Here is a 12,817-nt window from a genome sequence, read left to right as displayed (position 1 = left end):
CCCCGGGCCTCCCCGCCCCCCGGCCGCTGTCCAGTGGGCTCCGCGGGGCCGGGCGTCGGGGAGGGCCAGGCCGAGTCTCGGAGGAGCGGGCGGTCGGCGTCCGGCCTTCTCGGCTGGGCCGAGCCAGGCGGTGGGCGTGGGGGGCCGGCATGACGGTAGGGGGAGGGAAGACGCCGCGTCTGCCCAGCCCCTGGGCGCACCCGCTGGGCTGGCCGGAGGCGAGTTGGGGTCTCGCGACCCTCCCGCTGGAGGCTGCCGGGTACTCGGGGCAGAGACCTGGGATGGGGCCCAGGACCGCAAGGCTGGGAGGGCAGGAGCCAACTGTGCTAAGTTCCTCGGGGATAAACTTCTGCCCTGCATCCTGAATGAGTAACCAGTGACGCAGGGGGTTGTCCTCTCCGAAAGGAAGTGCTGAGAGTCCAGTGCTACCTCACCCCTGTGCTGTTGGGGGCCTAGTGACCGTCCTAAGGAACGCATAGTACCAGGGAAGGGGAAAGGATTCTTTGCACTTTTACACCTTTCTAGGAAATGCTCCCTATTCTTTCAGGACAAATGTGACTTCACATTGTGACACTTCACAATGATATGACTTGTCTTTTAACTAGGGACAGCCAGCTGACCACTGAAGGTGATCTTGTTTCACTCTAATGTGTTTTCATTGTTCTTTTTATTTGTCACAGAATTTTCTTAGGAAGAATTGGGCAAATGCATTGTATTTTACACTTCAATTGATGGACTTCCACAACTTAAGAGAATTCGCGGTTCATGCACGTTTATTTCTGTATTTGCATTCTTTTGTATTCCTGTGTAGCTAAGCATAATATAATAACAAATTGAGCTGGGGAACCACTTCTATTTCAGGGCAATTCTAGTCCCATATTTGCAAGGAATTTTAGATATCAGCTCCACAGCCCCTTCATTTTTCAGAGATGCTGAGATTGTGTTTTCCTGATGGTTACAGCCATTGGTAGCCCAGAATGCCATTGTTCTACCCACTCGTCGTCCACTGTCTCTCTCATTATTCCTCTCCTAAGAACTTCCTCTCCTGTAGTGGGAACCTTTCATGTTCTTTTGTCTCTCACCAGTCATGACCTGATTGAGATCAGTTGTTAAAGAGAAATATTAAATTTTTAAACTTCTGGCTCCAAAATTTTATTTCCTAGTAATTTTGCATAGTCTGATGTTTCTTTTTTATCAAGATTAAGTGTGGGAAATCAGTTTTTTAACCTTTAGTTTTTAGTGACATTGTGCCGCCCCCCCCACACACTTTTAAACAATTTTTTTTTTTTTTGAGACGGTGTCTTGCTCTGTTGCCCAGGCTGGAGTGCAGTGGTGTGATCTCGGTTCACTGCAGCCTCTGCCTCCCGGGTTGACGCAGTTCTCTGCCTCAGCCTCGGGAGTAGCTGGGATTACAGTTGCCCGTCAACATGCCCGCTAATTTTTGTATTTGTAGTAGAGACGGGGTTTCACCATCCTGGCCAGGCTGGTCTTGAACTCCTGACCCTGTCATCCACCTGCCTCGGCCTCCCAGAGTGCTGGGATTACAGGCTTGAGCCACCACGCCTGGCCAACAATGTTGAAACAATAACAGACTTGCAAAAAATTTGCAAGAATGGTACAAAAAATTCTCCCCCACCCCCAAGAATTTGAGAGGAAGCTGCTGACCTGATGCCCTGTCATCCCAGAATACTTTAATGTGCATTTTCTGCAAACAAGAATGTTCTCCTACATGATCACAGTGCAATAACCAAAACAGGAAATGAATAGTGATACAGTACTCCATCTAGTTCTCAGACTGGTTCAAGTTTTGTTGATTGTGCTGTTAATCTCTTTACTGGCAAAAGGATCAAGTTTAGCAATATGTGTTGCATTCATGTTATGTCTCTTTTGTCTCCCTCAATATGGAACATTTCCTTTATCTTCTCCTAACTTTCATGACCTTGACATATTTAACAATTACAGGTCAGTTACTTTGTAGGCTGCCCCTCAATTTGGGATTGTCTGTTCCTTCATAATTAGATACATAGGAATATGCGCTTGGGAAGGATATCACAGAAGTGATGCTCACTGCATCCTGTCGGGTGGTGCACAATTTCACTTTGTTTTGTTGTTATTTTTACTTTGATTACTTGACATAAGTAATATCTGTCAGTTTTCTCCACTATAAAGTTAATAGTTGATTGTTTTTGTCATGTACTTTGAAACTATGTAAATATCTTGTTCCTCACTAAACTCTTAATCATTTCTTGACATCTACATGGAGTCATGGTTTTCCCTGTGTGTGTGTGTGTGTGTGTTTAGTGGATTATATTCTGTTACTATTTGCCTTAGTCCATTCAGGCTGTTATAACAAAAATACCTCAAACTGGGTGGCTTACAAACAATAGAAATTTATTTTTCACAGTCTGGAGGCAGAGAAATCCAAGATTAAGACTCTGACAGGTTCAGTGTCTGGTGAGGACCTGCTTCCTCATAGCCATGTTCTCAATTTAACCTCATAAGGCTTAAGGGTCACATGAGCTCTCTGGGGTCTCTTTAAAAAGGAAACTAATCCCATTCACAAGGACTCCACCCCCATGACCTGATCACTTCCCAAAGTCCTCACCTCATAATACCATTACCTTGGGTGTTAGGATTTTAACATATGAATTTTGGGAGAGTACATAAACATTCAGACTATAGCATTATTTATTTTGATGTTCAAATTGTTCTTTATTTGGCCAGTGAGAGCTGTTCAAGCTGGCTTCTGTGTTCTTATGGTACATCCCCATCACTCTTTGAGAACATCTTTTTACTTTTTGGTACAAGAACCTGTGCCTGGCTCATCTTGTACTTTCCCTGCCTTGATTCTGGAATCAGCCATTTAGGGATCCCTGGTTCCTTTTAGTGGAGAATGACATTTAGAAGCTAAGATCTCAATCAAGGCTAGTATGTTTATTGCTGTTGGGTTGTTACTGCTTCCAGGTCCTGTTAGTGGTCAGGCCTGGTAAGTATAGGTATGTATGCATAAACATACATATGCGTTTATATCTATATTTATCTCTGTATATTGAAAACTATGAATTCATACTGATACCTCCAATTTCAATAAAATATTCCAGGATCTATTCTAGTTTTCTCCTTTTTCATATTGTAATGTTCTCTGACAGTGAGAAATCTGGCTTCCATTATCCTTAATGTATTTACTTACTGTTCAGTCTCCCATCTTCACTGCCATCCATTCCTCTCACTGCTGGGACTTGGATTCTTCATTACATCTCCTCCATCCCCCTACCCCATTCCGGATCTAAGAGTCTATACCAGCATGCTTCAATACAGGGACACCCTCCCCAGCGCTCTGGCTATGACTCCTCATGTTGGTCTCTCCACTGTTGGTGGACACACTTCTTACCCCACTCAGACTCTGACACCCCACGGTGAGCTGCTTCCATTGGAAGACATCCTCACTCTGTTGTACCCCAGTGCCCTTTGCCAGTTTTCCCCTCCTGCCTTAATGCTTGGGCTCTGAAGCAAAATGTTTGGCTCTTCCCCTACCACACATTCTCCCTCCTTAGCTCTCTTGGTCTATGGCAATATGACAAGCTCCACCCCAGGGATCCACCTTCACCCCAGGGGTACCATGACAACTGCTCTTCTCACAGCAGGAAAAGGGAAGGAGAAGGAAGATTAATTTTTTAAGTAACACAATCCAGAAGCTTGTATAAATTGTAGAATGTCAATAGTGAAATGTGTAACTTTTTAACTTGGGAGAATTCTTCTTTAGTCATGGGGAGGTGCAGGTGGTGGTGTCAGGAGTGGCTGTGGGAGCAGCAGTGATGCTGGTGGGTCACCTGTGCCCTGTGTCCCTGAGAAAACCGACTGTACCGCCCCCGCCCTCGTGCCTCTGGCAGGACCTGCCCTCAGGCCCAGAGCCTCCCGGGCTCCTGACCCTGTGTCACCACTCTTGCCCACCAATGCTGCGGGGAAGGTGTGAGTAGGAGGCGGAGCTGGAGGTTTGGGGGTCTGGGGCAGGAAGTGGGAGCAGTGCCTGCTTCAGGTATCTGGCCAGCAGCGTGGTCACTGCATCCACCCTGCCGAGGGCACCAGGTTCCTGTGCCTCACGGTGAGGCTCTGAGCAGGGCCGCCCAGGGCCTCATCTCTGGGTTCCACCCTGCATCAGGGTGATTGCCAGGCCTGACACTCCCAAGGGCCGGGCCCAGGACCCACAATCTGCTCCTGGAGGCATCCCCCTAGGCAGGGCCACAAGCTGGGTAAGGGGGAGCTGGTAGAGATGTTGCCTCTGCCCTGGATACCGGCCTGGGCCCAGCGAGAACCTGGAGCCCCTGCTCCAGGCTACGAGGGGGCATGGCTGGGGCTGCACACTCCACAGACCTGATGAAAGCCAGGAGCAGGCAGCAGCCCCGCCCTCCTGGGTGTGCTGCAGCCACCCAAGTCAGAGCTGTGGACCCAGTCCTTTCTGTGTTGTTGGGGGCCATGAGTAGGAGCCCCCCACCCCACGCAGCTGCAGCTGCCCAAGTTGGGGCTGTGGACCCAGGCCTCTTTGCACTCTTAGGGGCCAGGGGAGGCATCCCTCCTGCCCTTGTAGGCTTGGAGGTGCCTGCTCCAATCTCGGAGCGGGGTTGGGGCCAAACCAGGGTGCTGTCACAGCCCAGCCAGATGTGTACACATTTAGGTCAGCGCTGACACACTAGGCCCCTGCCTCCTCGGCCCCCTCTGGACTTTGGGCTCTGACAAGCACCATAGGAGGGGTTTGAGGGCAGCTTGGCGCAGGCCTGCAGGTACCCCTTGACGCGAGCAGCCTGGGCTTCATGGATGGCAGCAGGAAGCAGACAGGCTGCTGGGCGGAAGTGGGCAGTTCTCTGGTGAGGCCCCACCTTCAGGCTGGGGAGGGCTTGAAGGCTGGGGGCCAGGCTGCCAGTCCTATGGACTAGAGTGAGGACTTGTGGTACCTTTTCTGGGCCCACCAATAGACAATCGGCGTGCCCTTTTCCCTCTCTGAGGCCCTAAAAGTTGCAGGCTCAGCGCAGAGCAGAGAATGGAGAGATGACGAGACAACCAGTTACAGAGAGGAGTTACCCTCTCTGCTGAGAGCTGAAGAGATGATGGGACAATCTGCCTGCAGAGAGGAGCCACCCACTCTAGTCTAGGACCTCTCTGCTGAGAGCTGCAGACAGCAGGACAACCAGCTGCAGAGAGAAGCTGCCCTCTCTGCTGATAGCTGAACACCTGTTGGGATGACCAGCTGCAGAGAGGAACCACTCTCACTGCTGAGAAAATACTTGCTGGGGTGACCTGCCTGCATAAAGGAGCTACCCTCTCTGCTAGGAGCTGAACACTCATCAGGATACCCTACTACAGAGTAGAGCTGCCCACTGTGGGTCTTTGAGCTGTTCTGTTGCTCAATGAAGTTCCTCTTTGTCTTGCTCACCCTCCACTTGTTACCTGAGGACCTCATTCTTCCTGGTCACAGGACAAGAACTTGGGACCCTTGAATGGCGAGGGTAAAAGAGCTGTAACACAAGCAGAGCTGAAACATGCCCATTGCTCACCATGTTGCAGGTGAAGGAAGGGGGAGAAGAGCTGTGGTGGCCCTTCTGGGAGCCCAGACCTGGGAGCTCCCCAAGCTAGGGCTGTGACTCCATCTTTGGGGCCCTATGGTTCCTGGCATCTTCAAGCTTCTGAGTTTCACTGCATTCCCCGGTGCCGGCCAGGGAAGCTGCTTGTGGTGCACCTGGTCCAGCCACAGCCTTGCAGAGAGCTGGCACTCATGCCAGTACCTGGAGATGCCCACCCTGTGGCAGCAGCTGGCATGTCTAACTGCGCAGTGGCCAGACTGTGTGCCGGCTTACATACCCCTCACCGCTCCACGCCTGACTCCAGTCTTTCTTGGAGGCATGGGGTCCAGGCCTTGCTCTACCAGGCTGAGTGGGTAGAGCAAGCCTAGCGGATCTGAGCAAAACTCGGGCAGAGGCGCCACCGGCCACAGGTTTCTGGCCAGAAAAGTGACACCCTAAAGATCCCAAATCAATGTCTAATAAAGTATAAGTTACGTGCAATAAAATTTACTCTTTTAAGTGAACATTTCAGTGAGTTTTGATAAATATATACATTAGTGTAGCCACTACTGCAATCAAGGTATAGATATAGGGCTGGCCGCTGTGACTCATACCTATAATGGCAATGCTTTGGGAGGCTGAGGCTGGAGGATGGCTTTAGGCCAGGAGTTTGAGACCAGCCTGTGCCACATGGTGAGCCCCATCTTTGAAAAAAAAAAAAAAGCCTGGTGTGGTGGCACATGTCTGTAGTTCCAGCTACTTGGGATGCTAAGATGGGAGGATTGCTTGAACCTAGGAGTTTGAACCTGCGGTGAGTCATGATCACTCCACTGTATTCCAGCCTGAGTGACAGATTGAGACTCCGTTTCTAAAAATAGGTAGGTAGGTAGATAGATAGATAGGGAACATTTTCATGCTTCTAAAAAGTCCTCTCATGCCTCTTTGTAGTCAGTTCCCTTTCTACCATCTGGCAGTCACTGATCTGTTTTCTGTCTGTATGTTTTTGTCTTTTCTAGAATGTCATATAAATAGTATACAGCTTTTTTATGTCTGGCTTTTCACTTAGGATCATACAGTTGAGATTTATCTATGTTGTATTTACTGACAGTTGTTGCTTTTTATTGCTGAGTATGATATGATTTATCCTTTCACCAGTTGAAGGACATTTGAATTTCTAGTTTTGGGCTATGGTGAACATAATTGTTCTGAACATTTGCATACAGATCTTTGAATGTTTATATGTTCCTGTTTTCATTTCTCTTGGGTAAATATGTAGGAGAAGAATTGCTAGGTCATAAGTGTCTTGTTTGTATGAGACTGACAAATTTTCCTAATTGGCTGTTCCATTTTACATTTTCACTAGCAACATATGAGAGTTCTAATTATTCTTTTTAAATTTAATCTATTACTTAAAAATATTTTTGGCTGCTCTGCCTGTGGAGTAGCCATTTTTTTTTTTGTTAACTTCTCTAATAAACTTGCTTTCACTAAAAACAAAAAAAACAAAACAGGCTGGGCGCAGTGGCTCACGCTGGTAATCCCAGCACTTTGGAAGGCCGAGGTGGGTGGATCACGAGGTCAGAAGAACGAGACCATCCTGGCCAACATGGTGATACCCCGTCTCTACTAAAAATACAAAAATTAGCTGGGGGTGGTGGCGGGCGCCTGTAATCCCAGCACTTGGGAGGCTGAGGCAGGAGAATGGCTTGAATCCAGGAGGCAGAGATTGCAGTGAGCCGAGATTGCGCCACTGCACTACAGCCTGGTGACAGAACAAGACTCTGTCTTAAAAAAAAAAAAAACAAAAACCTTCTCCTAGCTTTATTGAGGTGTAATTTACAAATAAAAATCATATATATTTATGGTGGACAGTGTGATGTTTTATGTATACATTGTGAAATGATTACACAATCAAGGTAATTAACATGCCCATCACTTCACATAGTTACCCTATGTGTGTGTGTATGTGTGTTTATGGTGAAGAAATTTAAAATCTCTCTTGGCAGGGTGCAGTGGCTCACGCTTGTAATCCCAGCACTTTGGGATGCTGAGGTGGGTGGATTGCTTGAGTCCAGGATTTTGAGACCAGTGTGGGCAACAGGCTTTTTTCTCCAAAAAAAAGATCTACTCTCTTAACATACCTCATTTGTGGTTTTAGTTTGTGTTTTCCTGGTGACTAATGATGTTGAACACCTTTTCAAGTGCTTGTTGCCATTTGTGTATTTTTTTGTAAAGTGTCTGATCAAATTTGTGCTCTTTTTATTGGGTTGTTTGACTTCTTACTGTTACTGGTGGAGGGTGTCCAGGTTCTTGGTGTTTTGAAAAAAGAATTGGACAAAATGCACAAAGCAATGACAGAAAAGCACAGATTTATTAAAATGAAAGTACACTCCACAGGATGGGAATGAGCTTGAGCGAGCAGCTTGAGAGTGCTGGTTATGGAATTTTCTGGGGTTTAAATACCCTGTAGAGGTTTCTTGTTGGTTGTGCTGTGTACGCCTTATGTAAATGAAGAGAATGAAGTGAAGTTACAAAGTTATTTACTTGGTGTACACCCTATGCAAATAAAAGAAGATGTTTCCTGACATAGCTGAAGTGAAGTTACACAATTATTTACTTGGATGTAGAAAGTTGGGGTTTTTCTGTTTGATTTAGTTCTACAGAGTCCTTAGGTTCCCTGCCACCAGACCCTATTCTCCTGCCTCAGTATTATTGAGATTTTTTTTTTCTAATTCTAGTTACAAGTCTGTCCCTCCTTCCCTTTTTCCTCCCCTCTCCCCTCTCTTCCTTGCCTTGCCTTCCCTTTCCTTTTTCCTTTTGTCGCACTCTGTTGCCCAGGCAGGAAGGCAGTGGCACAATCACAATTTACTGAAGCCTTGATCTCCCGGGCTCAATTCATCCTCCCACCTCAGCCTGCCGAGTAGCTGGGACTACAGGTGCATGCCACCATGCCCGGCTAATTTTTGTATTTTTTGTAGAGATGGGATTTCACCATGTTACCCAGGCTGGTCTTGAACTCCTGGCCTCAAGCAGTCCTTTTGCCTAAACTTCCCAAAGCACTGGGATTACAGCCATGAGCCACCTCACTGGCCAAATGATACACTCTTTATTTTTGTTCCTAAAGTGTCTTTGCAATTAACAATACTTGCAGTTGAATTTTTAAATATTTATATTTTATAATTGGATTAAAAAAAAAAACTCAGCTGGGTGCAGTTGGCTCACACCTATAATTGGGGGGCTGAGGTAGGTAATCACTTGTGCCCAGGAATTTGAGACCAGCCTGGGCAACATAGTGAGACCTCGTCTCTAAAAATTTAAAAAACGTAAAAATGAATTAGCCAGGTGTGGTGATGGATGCCTGTAGTCCCAGCTGCTTGGGAGGTTGAGGTGGGAGCATTACTTGAGCCCAGGAGGTCGAGGCTGCAGTGAGCTGTGTTTGTGCCATTGTACTCCAGCCTGGGTGAAAGAACAAGATTCCGTTTCAAAACCAAAAGCAAAAACCCCTTGTCTTTTGAAAAATTTATTTTACAAACTGGAAAAAAGAGGTAATGCATGCTATTTGAATTATATAGAAAGAAGGGTGCCTGGTACATCATAGGTAGTTAACAAAGATAACACAGAATGAACACACAGTTGTTGAAAATATGGGGAAAAAAGCTATAAAAAAGGAGGTTGGGAGGTGGATGTGGTTATAAAAGGGTAATTGGGAGGAATTTTTATGGTAATAAAACTGTTTTATATTTTGACTGGGTGGTGGATACATATATCTACATGTATGATAAAATTGCATAGAACTAAATACACACTTACAACCACAAATGAGTATAGATAAAACTGAGGAAATGTGAATGAGATTGGTGGATTCTATTATATCCTGGTGGTGATTTTGTGATTTAATTTTGCAAGATGTCACCAATGGGGGGAACTGGGTAAAAGGTACATGGTTTCTGTATTAATTCTTACAACTATGTGTAAATCTGCAACTATCTCAAAATTAAAAGTTCAATTAAAAAAGCTATAAGAAAAATAGATACCCTTACTATCTTTTTAAAAACTATTAATGACATAAGGAAAATTTATTTTATAAAATTTTAGAAAAACATAATGTCCAGTGGCTGTATTATTATATAATTTGAGAGTATCATTTTAACTTAGTCACTTCACTATTGGACCTTGTTTCCAGTTTTGTGTTCTTACGATGCTGTTATGCTGAGGAGAACATAGCTTGAAAACCACTGATTTTTTATGACAGTTTGATTTTGATAATTTGAAATTAAGACTTTGTTTTTCTGACTCTGCCTGTGTACTATGGCAGAATAATTAGGAAATATCATTAGCTTCTAATATGTGGTTATTTAGCCAACCATATTTTTCTTATTGTTTTTACTTTCTTTTACTGAGATTTGTCCAGAAAAATTGATAATGACTACCTGGGTTAATTATCTTATATGCCTTTACTTTTTTTTTTTTAATTTCTGCTGTCCATTAATACATTTATAATTCATTTATCTTGGTGGTATTTCATCTGGAGTCAATTATGTTAATCATTTGAAGTTCTTGTTTTTTTTTTATATCAATCTGCTTAAGTATGTTAGAGAATGTTTGACGTGTTTCTTAGGCATTTAATCAGTATTTAAGCAGTATTTATCTAAGCAGTATAAGTGAGATAAGCTAGAATGTAAATTTATGTATAACACCTGAAATACATTTTGAGACATTGTAAAAATTGATAATTGATTGTTATTAAACCATTGTAATACATAGCTTGAGTTTTCTCCCCTGAAGTAGTTGGTATTTTCTAGTTGTTGTTTGTTGCCACCTGTCAAGAACCATTTGGGATTCACCGATTTAACAGTTATTTATTGCTTTCCAGGCATTGTGCTAAGCGCTAGGCTAGATACAAATGAGTAAAGATTAAAACTCTATCCCTAACCTAGTCATTAGTGGACAGAATCTTGAAGCAAGTAATGATAAATTATTTCAGGAGGATGGACCCACTTTACTGAGGGAAAAAGAGAATACTTCTTATGAGAGGTGATGTTTAAACCAAGTTGTATAGTTTGCATAAACATTTGCTATGTGGAAAAGAGGACAGAGGAGATTATAGGCATAGAGGAAAAATGTGTGTGTGTGAATGTCTTGTTACAGGAATGGAGAAGTGAATGTAGATGGAAACTGAGATAGGCTTTGATGCTTGAGTAGGTTGACAATTGGGAAAAGCTCTGTACATCAGGCTATAGAATTTAGCCTTGAATCTATAGATGGTAGGGTCTGTTGAAAAATGGTAGCTCTTAAAAAGCAATAAACAACAGAAATGTGACTCAAATGGCAATGAACTGAAGGGAGAAAGACCAGAATGAGAAAGCTCAAGCATTTTTGTGGTGGAAATGGCAAGGAAGGTGTGGATGCTAGAGAAATTTGAAAGTTGAGGTTAGTAAAACTTAGTAATGAATGAATGTGAGGGGTAAAGTAGAAAGAGTGGATGAGGCTAACAAAGTTTGTAGCTTGGGTAATATGTGTCATGATGCTATGGATACAAATAGGGAATTCAGGAGAAGAAATGAATTTGGATGAGGGAAGGAAATACTGAGTGAAAGGTGACAGTCTATAATCAAGGTAGAGATATCATTTAGGTGTTTAGACATGTGAGTCAGGAGGTAAGGAGAAAAGTGAAGATAGAGATTTAACTTGGCAATTGTCAGTAGCCAGCTGATTGTCAAATATGAAGAAAAACTTGAGATTGCGTAGGAAATCTGCATAGAGTGAAAAGAAGAGTGGCCTCAGAATTGTACGCAGAGAAAAATCAATATTCAAAAGGTAGATAAAGCAGTGGCAGCCTGGAAACTAAATAGAAGTAGTCAGAGGTATTGCAAAAGAATCAATATAGCATGATATGGTCTCATGGAAACCCTGGGTAGAGAATTTTGAGGAGGAGGAAATAGCAAATGTCAAATGTGCTGAAAATGTCATGTATAATAAGGACTAAAAATAGGCTTATGGATTTAATAATTAGGATAACTTTAGAACATTATAGTAGAGTTGTGGGGGCCATAGTCATTTTGATGAATGCATGCCCCAAGTCATATGCTATATAAACCTCATGTAGTCCAGTTTGTTTCATGTCTTTTTAGAAGTTTAATATGACCTGCAACTCATGGCTTGTTGAAAATGGAAAGAGGAGTCAGAGGCAACTTCAAAATTGCAGATCTGGGGATCTGGGGTACTTGTGATGTTGACTTAAATTGGAAGAATGAGAATGTTTTTCTTTTAAAATTACTTATTCGTGTTTGTGCGCTTGACATAGAATGGTGTTTATTTTGTAGCTATCCAAGTGGAGACTTCAAAAGATGGGACAGGTAAGGACTGGGTGCAAAGACTTGAGAGTCATTAGGGTATATAGAGTTATGACATTGTGTAGGTGTCCCCAAGAAGTTGGCATAGAGACAGAAGAATAGAGTACCAAGAACCAAGCTTTGGAAACACTATTGATAAGAGGATGTAAAAGAAAAGGAACCATAGAAGGGTTTGGAGAGTTTGGAAGAGACATTTGGTTCTCCGTGGCGATTCTTCTCCTTGATGGTTTTGACTAATCATGTGGACATGCCGAAGAGAGACTGTTTTCAAGTTTCTGACAGCTATAAGCAGTTAATAAATTCTGGTCAGTTGGATGTAAGTGGAAATGATGAATGTAGTATCCTATAAGTGTTCTTAAAGGGTGAGGGTATGCCTTCCAAGCTTTTCTTTTTCCTAAGACTGGCATTCTGATATGAAGGCTGCAGCCCAGCAGCCATCTTGGGCCAAGAGGGTAAGGCCCAAACCCTAGGTATATCAGAGCAAAAAGCTAGAAAGAACCTGAGTCCCTAATGACTTATAGTGGGATTGTCATAGCATACCTGGATAGCTACCCTCTGGATTTATTTTATTATTTTAATATGAATTTTAAAATTATTTATTTATTTTGACATGAAAGGCTATAATCTTATATGTTTAAACCACTATAAATTTGAGTTTATTGCTTCATTGAAAAATATGCTGTAGAAAGTTCATAATTCCTTGGAAGACAGATATATAGCTTTGCATGATTTTTGTTTGTTCGTTTGCTTGTTTAGAGACAGAGTCTTTGTGATGCCCAGGCAGGTCTCAAACTCCTGGGCTCAAGCGATCTGCCCGCCTCGGCCTCCTAAAATGCTGGGATTACAGTTTTTTTTTTTTTTTTTTGACAGGGGTCTCGCTCAGTTGCCCAGGCAGGAGTGCAGTGGCAC

At 43.7% G+C, this 12,817-nt stretch overlaps 1 protein-coding gene across 1 annotated transcript in view; it reads left to right on the top strand.

The window, feature by feature from the left end:
* SBF2 (SET binding factor 2) overlaps positions 1 to 12,817 on the top strand; it is a 549,657-nt gene that overhangs the window by 201 nt on the left and 536,639 nt on the right. The gene's annotated exons all lie outside the window — the stretch shown is intronic.

This window comes from Colobus angolensis, unplaced genomic scaffold (genome assembly GCF_000951035.1).
Source record: "Colobus angolensis palliatus isolate OR3802 unplaced genomic scaffold, Cang.pa_1.0 Scaffold269, whole genome shotgun sequence".
NCBI lineage: Eukaryota > Metazoa > Chordata > Mammalia > Primates > Cercopithecidae > Colobus > Colobus angolensis.
This window is presented reverse-complemented; position numbering and strand designations above follow the sequence as displayed.